This window comes from Patiria miniata, unplaced genomic scaffold (genome assembly GCF_015706575.1).
Source record: "Patiria miniata isolate m_02_andy unplaced genomic scaffold, ASM1570657v1 HiC_scaffold_5, whole genome shotgun sequence".
Taxonomy (NCBI): domain Eukaryota; kingdom Metazoa; phylum Echinodermata; class Asteroidea; order Valvatida; family Asterinidae; genus Patiria; species Patiria miniata.
In genome coordinates this window covers 31,371,846-31,388,008 of record NW_024037072.1, presented here as the reverse complement: position 1 = coordinate 31,388,008, position 16,163 = coordinate 31,371,846, and the positions used below count along the sequence as shown (strand labels likewise).

The following is a 16,163-nucleotide window of genomic DNA, read 5'->3' as shown; positions in this document are numbered from 1 at the left end:
TAACCACAGACGACATTTTGTTTGGACTTAGTTTTAGATTTTTCATTAGGTGTGTCATGGGCATCGCCATGATTGGGCAAGGCGCCCCCCTCCACCCGAAAAAGAAAAAACAAGATGAAGAAAGAAAAGAAAAAGAGGTGTGAAGTCATATTTTCTATTGATTAAATTCATATTTAGCAAATTGAGACTATGCTTGAGAAAGTACAAGGATTTGTGGGGGAAAATGTGATAACTCCCCCCCCCCCCGAAAAAATTAATGTGATTTTTATTTCGATGAGAAATATAGTTGAGTCCATATCGAGTTCAAAGCAAAACAATTTTAAAATTGTGCCACCAAGAGTTTGCCACGGAGAGTTCATTTTTCCCAGATGGGAGATGGTCGACAAATTCGCAGCGCGGGACATTTGAAATTTTTTTTCCGGTCAGTAGTTTCGTAAGCGTATGATTCGAATATATGTTCGCCCTTGTTTCCCCTTTTAATCAATATGGTGTTTTTATGAGCCGGCAGAACGCAATGCCCCAATCTTTAACAAAATTAGCTCAAGTTGTCTACTGACACTCATTCAAATGGACCGCGTTTTCTCGACCGTAAACATGAAAAATGGACTCGACATGGCAAACGCTTGGTGGCGCACTGCATTGTGAATCGCCCGAAAGGAGTGAAATTTTTTTTTAAGTCCATCCTTGACTTAGGCCATGCTCAATGTAGGAATGTCAAGTCCCTTTTTTATATCATCATCGTCTTAGTGATATGCCAAGTCTAGATCCCAGACTGGAGTGTATTTCATTATTCTTATGCAGCTTGCACGACAAGTGCTTTCAACAAATCAAATCCAGTATTGGGAACTTTGGCAATGGTACCCAGGAAATTCCAGGCATTCCTCATGCACGTGCTGTATCTAAGCTACTGCATGGGGTATTTTATAGCCAAATAACATTTTGAATGGTCATGTTTAAGTGGTCATGTTCAGTTTACAACGTATATACAGCGATAAATACAAGCCGCACGTCCACCTGTGCGTTTCAAGATGGCTTCAATGCACCCCGTGATAAATTATGTCATGATGTTGTCATCCTGCTTCCAGTTTAGCGTCATCCCATAACAAATTATCTAAGGATGTTGTCGTCCTATTTTCAGGATGTCGTCATCCATAATAAATTATCTCAGGATGTCGCCATCCTATTTTCAGGATGTCGTCATCCCATCAAAAATTATCTTAGGCTGTCGTCATCCTATTTTCAGGATGTCGTCATCCCATAATAAATGATCTCAGGATGTCGTCATTCTATTTTCAGGATGTCGTCGTCCCCTTACACATTATCTCAGGATGTCGTCATCCCCTAATAAGTTATATCAAGATATCGTCATCCTACTTTCAGTATGTCGTCATCCAATAATAAATTATATCAGGATGTCGTCATCCCCTAATAAGTTATATCAAGATATCGTCATCCAACTTTCATTATGTCGTCATCCCATTATAAATGATCTCAGGATGTTGTTATCTTGTCTGTAATATGTCGTCATCTGAACAAGTCGGATGGCACTTCCAGAGCTCCGTACTCCGTAGAGACTTCATGAGACATCATAATAAATCAATTTTGGCAGAAAAAAACAGCGACTGGCATAAGGTTTAAAAGAAATCCACTCTGCCGCCAGGCCGAAAAAAAAAAGGAAAAATCAAAATGAAATTTCCACTTCCGCTGTAGTTTCATTGAATAGTCTTCACACTGCAATTTATAATAATGGAGTAAGTTATATAGCGCACGTATCTACCAACAATCAGGTACTCAATGCGCTGGAGATTATGTCTATTATTAAAGAAAGGTAAATACAGTTTATGATAAATTTATTATGAGACCCATTATGTAGCACCTTATAATGGTTTACAAGGTGCTGCGGCGCATTGCAGCCACTGCCAGAAACACCGGGGCAAACCCCATATCTTAGCGATAAGTGTTACTCGGATTTTAACGTGCATTACACAACACACGGAACCTAAGGCTTTTCCTCCCATCCGAAGGACGAAGCAATTAAAAGTGCCTTGCTCAAGAGCACAAGCACCATGTTCACATGGTCAGGATTTGAACCCATGTACCACGGCACACGAGTCGAACACCGTAACCATTGGACCACAGCACCCCATTCTATTCCTCGAAAAACGCAATATATGAAAGGTTTGTATTTGTATTTAAAAAAAAAATTTTTAGGGGGGAGCCCCCGTCATATTTTCAGCCGGGGCCACTGGCCCCCGCGCCCCCTCCGGCTCCTACGTGCCTGTATACCCCCTGGGTAACATAGTTTTCACAGAGAGCTGTAAACACAGTAAAGACAATTATATTATCCCAAAATAACTGCAAATACAAACCTGTATTTTGCAGGGTAACTATAAAGGTAACACCTCTATGTTCAGACACTATGTTCCGAATCCTCTATGGTCCGACATCCCTATGTTCCGACTGCACATATTCCCATTCCTAACCCTAACCTTAACACTAACCCTCATAGAGAGTAACACAATCTTAAGCGCGGGTTGTCGGAACATAAGGGTGTCGGAACATAGAGCAGTCACCATAATTAATAACCAAATGTTTGAGACCACCAACTTGAACTTCGTACGGAGAAACTGGATCATTGTTACATATTTTGTTATTGATTAATTCAACTATATGTGCCTTGCCTGTGAGCTGCAACACCTGGAACTGGAACGAGGTTCCCGTATCTATTAGCTGCGTGGCACCCCATCAGCCGAATCTTGAATAAAAAGAGGACATTTTGTAGCTCTCTACTACTTTCTTGGGAACAAGTGTTTCGCTGCGAGCTAGACATGATGAAGTCGCTATTCGTTCTGGCGTTGATGACGCTCTGCGCTGTCGCGCATGGCAAGAGTTATGAAGGGTAAGTTTCGCATTTTGTATATTTTCTTTCACTCAAACTCAAGGTCACAGAACTGAGAAAAAAATTAATAAAATGTGTTGCTATATCATGCGGTGAGGTACAACAATCGACAAAACGAAACATCCCGATTTGTTTGTTAGTTAAGGAGGCCCATCCATAGTCATTTTGCAGGATATATTTCTCCATTCCACACCGCAATTTTACGCCTACACTTCGCATCGTTTCTTCTAGTAATGGAATTAATAAAAATATAATAACAATAATTCGCATAACTGTTATTCAAAATAAAGTTTTTGGTATTATATGCAGCTTATAAACGTTTTGTGTTACTAATTTGGCGCGATTAATACATGCAGCAATTTTTGCGCAGAAGTATTTGTTTTATTTTCTCAAGGTAGCCCCAACCCAGCCTTGAAAAAAGACCAAAAGCTAAAAAGTCAAAAGTAACTACTTTTAGTTTTTAGCAAATGCTTTCCAGCAAAAGCGTTTGCTTCATTTAATTCTTAGGCCTACAAATGCAAGTAAAAGAAAAGGCAGGTATTGTAAAAGCAAATGCTATAGCTTTTATACATACGACCAAATAATAGCACGAGGAGAGCCATCGTTTTCAATTTTGTATATAACGTTTCCCGAAACGTTTTTTTAACGTCATAACGTTTTTTTCTTTAATAAAGGTACCAAGTATTCACCATCACACCAAAATCCAGAGCCCAATTAGAGCAGATGCATGAAATGATGGACCAAGTACGTAAAGTTGTTATATATCGACGCTTTACTTGTTTATGTAGGCCTACCTTCTCCGTTTTGTTTGTTTTAAATCACTGAATAAAATTAAACTGGAATACATACACGGAATGTGCTATTTGCAACTTTAAGTTGATGTGTGCGTGCTTTGTTTAAAATTTCAAAATTTTCTTTTCCAAACGACATTTAAAGGAAAACAATGTCCTCTTGTAACAAATAAATTTGCTTGTTTGTTTTTGCAGGCCTTTGTACAGTTTAAAAAATGGTGTTTTTTTTTTAAATGGCGTGCTCTGGTTCAGAAATTGCGCACACTATTCAAAACGAATTAGGAGCGTCCCGCTTTTAATTCAAAAGTTTTAATTAATTAATTAACTGGGCCGATTTTTATTCGTGCGATGTCTCGTTGGAAAGTTCATAACTAATGTAGTGCTAGAAAATTATCAATTAAATTTAAAATCTATATTTCAAGGTACCACACCCAAAAAGCACGTATGTACCAACTTAAAATCTTTTGGAAGAAAAAAAATCAGGCTATTCTTTTTTACTTTAAAAATAAAGAACAGCAGACTGAAAGTTTTATTTTATTTCCCGCAAAAGTTTGACAATTAAAATAGATGCATTATTTAGGCTATATCGATTTTGACGGTGTTTTTCATTTTCATGACTCGGTCTTCCCTCTTCAACAACAAATTTCACCCAATGTTTAAGTTTCAACTAAAATAACTGACTTGATTTCCAGATAAGTTTTAACTATATCTTTAGCCAGTTTATTCCAGGAGGCATGGTAACCAATATACCATTCGCTCGATGTACATGTACATTTTGTTTTCGGTTAACTTAACGGAGTACAGTAAACTATAATAATATCAGTTCTGGTATGGATTTTGTTTTTGCCAGATCTACCACAGACTTCGGCTTTGAAGAATGATGAATCCACAGCTCTTTTTTCATTTATTTATTATTATTATTAATATTTATAATACATGGATATTGAAAGTGTGTGTAAGGACGTTTTACGTAGAAATTACATGGGCATATACCTAGCATGCTTGCATACAAAATCTAATATTCCGACGGCACTAAAACACCATGATCATTGGAAATGTGAGTAGGCCTACGGAAACGCCTGCTGTTCCAAATGCTTTCTATCACAATAGACATGCGCACTATTGAGCCGTAAGGCAAAAAGCGAATGCGGCCCACTGAAAATGTACAGGGGTCCAAACAGTTTTGCCATTTTCTCTCAATTTCTCTAGGATTTGTCCAATTTTTCATTGCAAAAGTCCCTGAAATCGTCATATGTATTACTTTCTGGTCTAAGAAGTTTTTTGGAATACAAAATAAAAACTGAAGATAACCAATGCTTTCACCCCGTGCGCACGATGCTTTATCACGGCCTTAATTTCATTTTCACCCAAACCAATCACAGCTAGACTTCTTGAGAACCGGCCCCGTTGGGGAGCCCAGTCAAGTGATGATTCCGGCTACGGACGTGGAATATGTCAAGGAGGCTTTGGAGGCCGTACAGCTGGAGTTTGAAGTGCACATCAAAAATGTCCAAAGTCTTATCGACGAGGAGACGAAAGCCATCATGTCACGTGAGAAGGCACTACCTTGGCTACCTTCGATTACAACAAATACCACAGCTATCAGGAGGTATGACATCCCTGCCCCAAACCAGCGTCTTTATACTGTTATGGTCTCGGGTTCATCTCGTGTAGTTTTTTCCCCCATCGCAATTAAGCCCTCGCGACATCATACAGTGCTCAGAGTATATAGTGCTCATGATTCGTCGGTGAACGGCATCAACCTAATATTGGCCTTTAGTGAAACTTGTATTCGTGTAGGTCCCCCTATTTCATAATTATAACCCACTGTGTGCAAAATCAAATTCCTGTTACTGTACCCTTAAGGAGACATTTTTAGTCATAAGTTTTACCTTTATAGGGAGACACTGGATACTAATGAGGCATTTCAATGTCTCCCTAATGTCACAACTCCTTTTTAGAGGCAAAATGTTAATAGGCTAGATCGATTGCTCATGGTCCAAAGCGTAAGGTAGCAGACCAGTAAATAACTTCCATAGACCCCAATGGTAAATGCTCCCAATTCAAAAATTCGGGAAAAATATTCACAACTCTCCAAGGTGTTCGAGACACACATCAAATTAAAGCTGATTTCTTCATCTTTCATTTTCTGTTCAATTTTTAGGAGAAATTTCCATCTGAAGATGATCACCCCTGAAAATAGTCCTGAAGCCCATCGCCATTTTGAAAAACGATGCCTATACTCCATTGCAAAATAAAGCGCTTTTAGGGTCCAAATTACATCCAAATTACACAGAACTGTAAGCTCCCAGTCCTGTGCACGGCTTCCACCCATATTTTTTACAAACCCTCAAGTTCATGGCCCACAGCATGCTCAAAACTGAAGATTTTGAGGGCATGCAAATCGTGATTTGGCCGGCGTAGGCAATTTCGGACCGATTTACTGGTCTGCAACCGTAAATACACCAAAACCCAGTGGGAATATCCCCCTAATGACTTAATTCTTATTGCTCACTAACATTCTCTTCTCTCTCTCCCTCTTTTTATTATTTTTTATTGTTTAAAAAATGTTTGGGGCGGGATAGTTTCCTAGACTAAGGAAATATCCCTTTCCACAGCAAGGGTCTGTAACGAGCGAGCAGATCATGCAAAAACATGTCTGCGTCTTGATCTCGAGATTCTGACTATTCAGCGGGCGCCTTCTATCGGGTCTTCCGTAACCCTGTGTTGTGTTACAGAAAATGATATCGAAATTGACCAATCAACAGCTTAGTCCACATTTCGGATCGAAATGACGTCATAGCCCCTAAAGACCACTCCGATTTGCTGGCGCACGGGGTCGCATACAATTTACATGCTACGATATATCGAACGTTCAACCATGGTTTGGCCCACGTGAATGTCTGACCTCAGACTTATAAAGGGTGAGTAAAAAAAAGCGAAACCCAAATGTCGGGACTGCTGTTTTAGTGAAGTTCTGCATGTAGCACCTTCTAAATCTAGAATATGAAAGCCCAATTCATAAGCTTTCGTTTAGAACAAGAATCATTCAAATCACTCACGTACTTGTTAAGTTACGAAATTTTAAACACGACCACTGTTATAAAGTTCTGCCCACGGATCACAAAAAAATTGTGCGTTCTTTCAGCAAAACGAAAACAATTCACACACGTCCCTTTATGATTTGATTTCGTTTTGCTGAAAGAAAACTTAACTTCTTGTGATCCGTGGACAGAACTTTATAACGAAGGTTGTGTTTAAAATTAAACTTGAACTTTTTGAATGATTTTGTACTAAATGGAAGCTTATGAATTGGGCTTTCATATCCTAGATTTTGGAAGTGCTATGCAGACCTTCACTAAAACAATGGTCCCAACATTTGGGTTTTTGGTTTTTTTTTACTCACCCTGCATAGTTTCCTTGTATTATTCTAACACTCAATTCCAAGGTGACTTCGTGAGCTAGCGGAGATTGGTGGAGGAAGTCTGTGCTAGTTCTTCCTCCCATTCACCTTCTCTTCCATCGTGGGATACGTCACTGTATCACATGCATTTTGGTATAAACTCACCTTTTTTTCCAGATCATGGACTGGGTGACTAACTTCCGCAAAGCCGAAACTAGCAGTGCGCTCGTTATCGAGGAAATCAACGTTGCCTCGTCATACGAAGGTCGCCAGATCAAGGCATTGAGGGTGATGAAACAAACCAGCTTTTTGCTTTGAGATACAAATATGGTGGGCACAACAGTAGGGCGCAGTGGGTTCCAGTACGGTATAATCTTACCAACTTTTACCCCAACCAAATTGCGCCCTCCTATTGTGTCCCCGGTCGTTCACCATATCTAAACAAGCTAATGATATCATTTTTTTCACTGTTGTCATTATGGTGGAACGGATGTTCATTCCCACCAAAAGCTGAAGAACCAAAACAATCCTTCAAATTTGGGGAAATTTGACAATGAAATAGGAAAGGTCCTTAAAGTTAGTACTTTTGTTAATTTTTTGGTACAAGCAATTATTGTGAGTATCTACTTACTTACAACTTCATGCAAACAAGCAAGATTTGCTTTATGATGCAACAAAAAACATCCCTCAAGTTACGAGTGCAGCTGAAGGTTCAGTGAAAGAATTTTCCAAGAAAAAGGGAAGGCAAAACGACAACTGACCCGAGACCGTTCCGTTAAGCCTCGCCCCATGGCGTTCTGACCAATCACAGCGGTGATTTATGTCCGATATGCGTGCACAAGCGTATGACACGCGCAGCTATGAGCACCTGCATATAATTGTCAAAAATCTTTTGCAATCTATGGTGAGCACGTGTTAATTGCCCACGTGCGCAGTGGGCGGAGCGAAGCGGTTCGTTAGTGTGTTCGTCGGTGACTTCGTCATGCACGCGCGCGTACCTCTGAGTACTAGCCCCATTCGATAAATACTCAAGTTGCGTTAACTTCCGGTCCAATGGACCGATCCAGTAAGCCCCTCCAACTACGCACGTGGCAAATTAACACGTGCTCCTCTCCAATGCCACACTGCATTTTTCTGCCGCGCGCATCATACGCGCGTGCACGCATGTCGGACTTTTGTGCACGCATGTCGGACATAAATCACGGCTGTGATTGGTCAGAATATCATGGGGCGGTGCTTATTGGATCGGTCCATTGTTCCAGTGGCGTAGCCACGAGGGGGGGGGGCGTGGGGGGCGACAGCCCCCCCCCCCCATGAAACCTTGTCGCCCCCCAGTCGCCCCCCCCCCCCCCCCCACTGAGATTTTGAATTTTCTAAAAAAAATATCATTGATCTACATGACGCCCCCCCATGAAATGTTCCAGCCCCCCCCCCCCAGCGCCCCCCCCCCCCCCACTGAAAAATTCCTGGCTTCGCCACTGAATTGTTCCAATGCTACTTAATGTACAGTGGGCGTGGTTTAAACTGAAGTGACGTCACACTTACCAACCAGATAAAGAGCGCAAGATACCTTTTACCAACCTTTCAATCAAATTAGCGATAATGAGCCCCAATTTCCGCTATTGGGCCTGACATTGGAGCAGAAATGGCAAATTCATTGACATAAAGAGTGTTGCCTCTTCTTCTAGTTGACTACAGGGAGCGGGCGGCTCGGTGCTTACACCCAAGGAGGCATTCATGCCAGAGAATGGGTCTCACCGGCTACTGTCATCAACCTCCTCAAAAAGGTAAGACCGTGCTGTGTTGTGTATGCAGGTTTTTAAGTTTGACCAATAGTTTTGTGAAAAAAAGATTGTCAAACATTTTGATGAAAACAAAATTGCCGCTGGTATTTGCAAACTCTCGAGAAGGTGATGCTGGATTTGCGACTGGTATGAAAGAGAACAATGCAGAGTTGAATCGACTCAATCACAAGTCAAATCACAAGTTTAAGCCACAAATAATATTTAGGGATGACCAACGAAAATGGAACGCCTTTGTCACAATAAAGTGTCACGCTTACGATTGACTTTTGATTGACATATGATGATGATATGACTACAACTCCACTCCAACCACGCTTGACTTCAACATGACTATAGCGAAACGAATTTGGAACATTTCTGAGGAGAAACATGCATACGTTGAAAAGGATGATTTTGGAGAAAGGGCTCTGCTCTCTAGCTATAAAAGACAGAAGGCTTCCCTATTTCTAACCTGTATTAAAATAAAACAGGATAAATTGTGACTGATTGGTGACGAGATGACAACATTTGATTGACAAAACAACTCCAACCTGACAACGCTGTGTTGTCAATTAAATGACAGTCAGTTGATCCTCCGTTAGAGAAATTCCTTCTTGAAACCTTCCTTTTTACTTGGTCCTCTTACAATTTGCAGTTCGTCGATGCCTTTAAGGCCGGGGACAGTGTCGCCACTAACTTTTTCAACAAGTTCGACTGGTATGTCATTCCTTCATTAAACGTTGACGGCTACCACCACACTCGACCAGAAGCGGTAAGCCCCAAATTGAGAAGGGATAACGCACGGATCATAGGTTTGATCGAGTATTACTTCAAATTCAATTTAGGCTGCAACTGCGAAAGTTTTCCTTCTGGGTAAATACATTGCTTTCATAGGGTCTTAGGTCATTCACAAGGGGACAAAATCAACCCCCCAAAAACACAACAACAACAAAACCAACAGTGAACAAAACAAAAAGTCGACCGTCCACTTTTTCTCGATTAAGCTTCTCAACAATAAATGGATTTTGCCCTTCCCCTTTCGCTCGGTCCACTCAATTAATGTATAAATATAACGTCCCAAATCTCTCCTCCCCATGTCTGAAAAGAGTGTGTTTCTAGTAAAGCAGAAGTGCGTGGTATCGCACTGGAGATAATTCGTCAGTCACACCACGAAGTAACACCCGTGTACATACCAGTAAAGACTAGCAATCGGAGAAAAGAGCATCTAAAGTTGAACGCCTTCTAGAACAACACTTTCTGTCAACATCGCAGAGTATTTTTAGTTGGGTTTCTCGTTGTGGACACTTGATGTATTGATTTTATTGAATTTTTTGACCCGTTTGTATTTCAAATTAGCAAGAAATAAGAGAAAAAAGGTGAGTGCTAGTTCGTGAAACCAAAAATTTTTGTTTTCACGAAGTCGCACGCTTCAATGTATTACAACACTGTATTACAACCGCATTACTTCGTGGAAACGGAGGTCAGCGTGCAAGGAGAGTGTTACTTCGTGAAAACGTTTGAGCACAGTGAGCGCCATGCATTTCAATGGTAGGCTAATGGAACTTGAGTACTACCGGAACTTCATGAAAACAAAAATTGTCAATTTCGCACAAAAGTTACTGTTATTATTAATAGTAAAGTTCTTGAAGCTTTGAAACCTCGTGAAATGGTAGGCCTTGATTAATAATGTTTAAAAATAAAAAAAAAACTGAAAACCGAAAAAAATATGGTTTAACAAGTGGAGTGCTACTTCGTGGTGTCGGTGACAAATTTCGTCCCAACTCCTCCTTTCAATGGTTTGAGGATACTGTTTTATATTATTAATCTCAGTAATTCTCCGAACCTCTCCAAAAGTTGACTCAAATTAAAACAGGCATCTTAACGATATTCACTTCTGATTCTTGCAGTCGAACACTGACCGTATGTGGCGTAAGAATCGTCAACCAACCTACACTTCATCCTGCACAGGAGTCGATATGAACAGAAACTATGGATACAAATGGGGTAGGGTAAATGTGCAGCCTTGAGGTCAACTCAACTTTCAAAGATAGATTCAAAATGAGAAGAAGTACAAAGAAACTATAAAATATCCCGTTTAAATAGGAGTGTTTCCAGTGGCGCACCCAACGGGGGCCCTCGGAGGCCCCCCCGGTCAATTTTGGTGTTGTTTTACTCCCACGTTTTGACCTTGTGATATGTATGTGGCCTACTTTCGAGTTGAGGAGCCTAACAAACTAGGGGACTTTATAAAGAGCTGTTTTTTTAGGACTGATGCTTAATTGTTGATGTATTAAAAAAAATCATAAATTATAAGGGGCCTATGCACAGCTGGTGAATTCCCATTCGCCATTGCTGGAGTTATCCTACAGACTGCCAATATCAGAAACTGCTTTACATATGACAATAATGTAATATCATTGCTTAAACGAAAATTGCTTTTCTTTTTATTTCAGGTGGAGATGGTTCCTCTGGTTATCCCTGCTCTGAGGCTTACCGCGGGGGAAGCGCCTATGATGCCGTCGAACTCCAGCGGGTCACCAACTGGCTCCTAGGTCTGAAAAATGGCGGGCAACAGTTTAAGATCCACATGGATGTGCACAGCTACAGCCAGTACTGGGTCTATCCGTACAGCTACACTTATTCCTCCTCTGCTAAAGTGCCTGATCTTGCAGACCTGGTGGGTAGATGGGTCTAGTCCCTGGCAAGACATTAAGCCAAGACAAACGTTTTCCCGCTTTTCAACGTGGCTTGCAATTACCGGGGGCGAATTATTTTTTCCCAAACGAGATCGGACAATATCAAAAGAGGGCGCTCTCACTGCGTTATGCATATTCATGATGTCCAGTGCCCAATTTAACGGCTATAAGCAACCGAATTTGCTTAGCACAAAAAAGCCTGGCTTTATTAAGGCAGTTTACCGGCCAAACTCCACGTGATTTTCATGCTATAGCAAACAACAACTGAATACTAATCACGAACAATATACATGACATGGAGTTTTGGTTGGTATTAACCTGCTTTTATAAGCCAGACTTTTTTTGTGCTGTGCAATTTTTTTAAATAAAACCTTTTCGCCCCCCAGTCGCCCCCCCCCCCCCCACTGAGATTTTGAGTTTCTAAAACAATTATCATTGATCTAAATCTAAATAGTCGCGAATGATCCACATGATGACCACTGAGAAACGACCCTTCGACCGGCGACCGCAGACCAGTAAGCTGACAACCGGCGTGACATAGCGCATAATGTTTCGAAAAAAAATTATCATTGATCTACATCCCCCCACTTTTTGAAGGGTGGGGGACACAATATCAAATGTCCCCCCCCCCCCCCCCATTTTTGAACTCGTGTCTCAATTACAGGGCCCTATTATGTACTACAATGTATCTTTTGCTTAGAAAATATTGGTTAAAGTGGTCATAAATTGCGTCAGATAGCACCACAGAGCATTTAGAATCCAAAATTTTGGGGGGCCCTTAAGCGGGCCCCGAACCCCACGCCTATAGCTCAAATTCTGGTAGCTGATTCAATGACTCCAACCGCGAAAACAATGTTCAAAATTTTTTCTTATGCCTTTAGCTAAGAAAACCTCGAAAATTATGTTTAAATTATTATCTTTTGTGCTCAGATGATTATTGGTTAAAGTGGTAAGAAATTGTCTCAGATCACACCACAGAGCATCGAGAATCCATTTTTGGTCGGGGCCCTTAAGCGGGTCCCGAACCCCACGCCTATAGCTCAGAATACCGATAGCTGATTCAATGACTCCAACTTCGAAAATGATGTTCAAATAATTATCTTTTGCTAAGAAAATATTAGTTAAAGCATGGAGGAAAGTGGTAAGAAATTGCTTCAGATCACACCACAGAACATCTAGAATCCAATTTTTTCGGGGCCCTTCAGTGGGCCCCGAACCCCCACGCCGTAAGGGCTTCGCGCTTCGCGCTCGCATCAGATCTGATCAAGGTATGTCCCCCCCACTTTTGAGAAGCGATTGACACCCCTACATGACGCCCCCCATGAAATGTTCCAGCCCCCCCCCCCCATAAAAATTCCTGGCTACGCCACTGTAACCAGGTGATCCGAGTTCGAATCTAAATGGGCCTTTTTCACTTCTTCTTATTTTACCTTTTCAAATAACTGAGGAAGGACCATTTCTCTTGGGTTTGTGATGTGGAGAACAAGGCATTAGATATGCATGTATTCACCAATCAGAAGATGGGAAGTGGATGTCGTTTGGGGGAAAAAAAGATTCGCTACCGGGGGGGGGGGGAGCGCAATTTTTTCCGACCCAGAAGATTTGGGGCCCAGAGATGTGTTTGAATGAAATGAACTAAGTTTTATCCTCTTTTATAAACAGCTACTGAGTGAAAAAAATCACACTGAAAAAAATGATCTTTTTGAAGACCATTACGCCCACTATAAGTATCCCAACAAATTGGAATTTGGAAAAGATTAGTATTTATCGGGTTTCTTTGATTGCAAAACATGCAAGTGTGTACCATACTGTCCAATTCATGGCCAATGTGAACACTCTTTGTGCTACTATGTTTTTACAGGAAAGAGTAGCCAAAGCTTCAGTCGCCAAACTGACAGCTGTGCACGGCAAATCATATCAGACCATGACCTCCGGAGACTGGTGTAAGTACTTCTTCAACCACACTCTAGAAATTGTTCGGTCGGATCTTTACCCTCTCATTCTATCAAATGATGATGCATGACTGTTACCTTTGATAGATGTGTGCATGTAGACTAATTTAAGTACCAGTTTCCTGCATTAGCAGTGGTGTAGCAAGCAGGCCTGGGGTGTTGGGGTGGTTGTGGTAAGAGGGGGGGTACCACCCTTAATGCCCCTTTGTATACAAGTGCCCCTTTTCACCAGCGTTTACCCCCCCCCCCCCTCACCACCACCATATTTGTAAAGAGTGCCCCTTGTTTTTAACACAAGTGGGTACTTACGTGGTTGCGGGAAGTTGATGTTGCGGACAGCGTGCGGGCAGGAGGTAAATTACTTGAGCTCTGCGTTTTGGTAAATGCTTATGCGCGAAATGTACATGGTCGTATGAGCTATGCTGGGTATGAGCTATGCTGTTGTACATTGCCTGTGTGGTTGTACATTGCTGATTGATGTTGCTTGAGGTTACCGACAATACTGTTTACAAAATTCATTGTGCAAATAACAGGGTAATTAACAATCATTCACAATCGGCAGTAGATTTCCAACAAAACGGACCTGCAACCTTGACTTGGCCTTGAAGGTTGCTTTGGGTGATCTCTTGTCTAGGGAAGAGCCTCGGTTTGAGAAGATTGTCCCCAGCTCCTGGAAATAGGGTCGTTTTTCATTCCGTTCTGATTTTCACTCGAGCTTGATAAAAAAAGAAGGATTATCATGATTCAGTCACTTTTATAGCCTGAATAAATCCCCGTCATTTGATTGGTTGGTCGTTGATCATGAATTTTCTCCTGGTACGCGTCATTGAATTAATGTCCCAACGCACGGCCTGGGCACACGGCAAAAATAGAAGTTCCCTTAGGACATCAGCCTGGGGGTTTGGTCAGTATCAAATCAGGGCATAAATGATTATAATGAGCATGCGCAAGGTATACCGCCCCTGTAGTGGTAACAAGCATTTTGATGGACATTTTGAAGGGAAAAAAGGTGATAACACCCAAAAAGCTGCCACTGTTGCAATGCTATCACATATTTTCCAACTCCGAAGGTGTATACCTTGCCAAAATTCGCTATGACGATTATTCCCCTCATTTGATACCGGTGGTCAAAATTTTGGACCGACGCTGATAGCCTACCTTCCATGGTACATGGAACTTCTATTTACCGTGTAAAGGCACTTCTTTTCGTGCAGTGTGGATGGGCCGTGGGTAGGGATGAATAATTCAACACAGGTGATCAACGACCAACCAATCAGATGACGGGGATTTATTCAGGCGTTGCTTAAATCAATATTGAAATCCGTACGCCTGTTTTTTTTTCCCCCACAGACCCAGCAGCTGGGGCCAGTGAGGACTTTGGTTATGAGATCCTAGGAGCCAAGTATTCCTACACCGTGGAGATGCGTGACACTGGGTATTATGGCTTTGAGCTTCCCGAGAACCAGATTCAGCCTTGCGGTGAGGAGACCTATGCTGGGTTCAGGGAGATGTTCCGCCAGGTTCTGCTTGAGGTTTAAAGACTTGTCAGGGGGTCAAAGGATGCAGAACTGTACCGACAGCTCATTACAAGTGAAATGTTTATGTAACACCACAATCTGCACTCCTACAGACAAGTATAGTAATGATAATGAACTTGAAATCTCTAAAATAATGAAGTTAAATTACAAAATAGGTAGATATATAAAGCCTGAAAACCATGACTGTTGGTTCACACAGTGAAATAGCTAGGATACTCCAGAAAGGACAAAATATGCATAAACTAGCCATTTTGATGGATTTTCTTGGAGAAATTTCAGAAGTAACACGAGAAACAAACACATTTTCAAAGAACAAAGGCACAACATTTCGCAGACAGAAAGTTGGACAAAACAGACAGAACAACTTATAGCTGAAATATTAATGCTTGATAGTTCATTAAAAAAAAACCAGATATTTGAAAATATTTGACAAATGCAGGCATTTATGAGCCGGGTGAAAATATTATGAAATGCAATTCTAGTATGACATTGAATGGGAGGTCTGCGGTAACACCATGTGAATGAAAGATATCTCAAGTGAGTTGTTCTGAGAAGAACCAGTTAGCTTAATATCGACGTTTTGAACAGTATGCTCTGCAGCGCTCATCATCAGGAAACTCTCCAGTTTGACATTACAGTGTAGTGTTTTGACATGTATTGTATTAACAATAGTCATCAATATGATTGCACCTCTGCCTCGGGAATTGCAAGGGGGAAAATGTTTTTTTTCGATGTTCCTCTAAAACTTTTATTCCAACATAAAACATTTATCAGTTGGAATCTTTTGCCCTTTTTTTGATTTTCATAATTGAAAATTAATAATCATTGGTTATGATTAATGATCCAAGTTATGAACAAAGAAACGATACTATACCTTTGAATACGAATGAAATAAAGGTGATTTAACCACAGACGAGATTTTGTTTGGACTTAGTTTTTCCATTAAGTGTGTCATGGGCATCGCTGGGATAGGGCAAGGCGGGGCGCTTCCCCCTCCCGCCCCAACCCCCGAAAAAAAAAGAAAAAAAAAGAAAAAAAAAAAAAAAAAAGAGGTGTGAAGTCATATTTTCTATTGATTAAATACACATTTAGCAAATTGA

The 16,163-nt window shown here is 41.1% G+C and overlaps 1 pseudogene; it reads left to right on the top strand.

Moving 5' to 3' along the window:
• The first annotated feature begins 1,328 nt into the window (after positions 1–1,328).
• Positions 1,329–15,968, top strand: LOC119741373 (annotated as a pseudogene).
• The last annotated feature ends 195 nt before the right edge of the window (positions 15,969–16,163 follow it).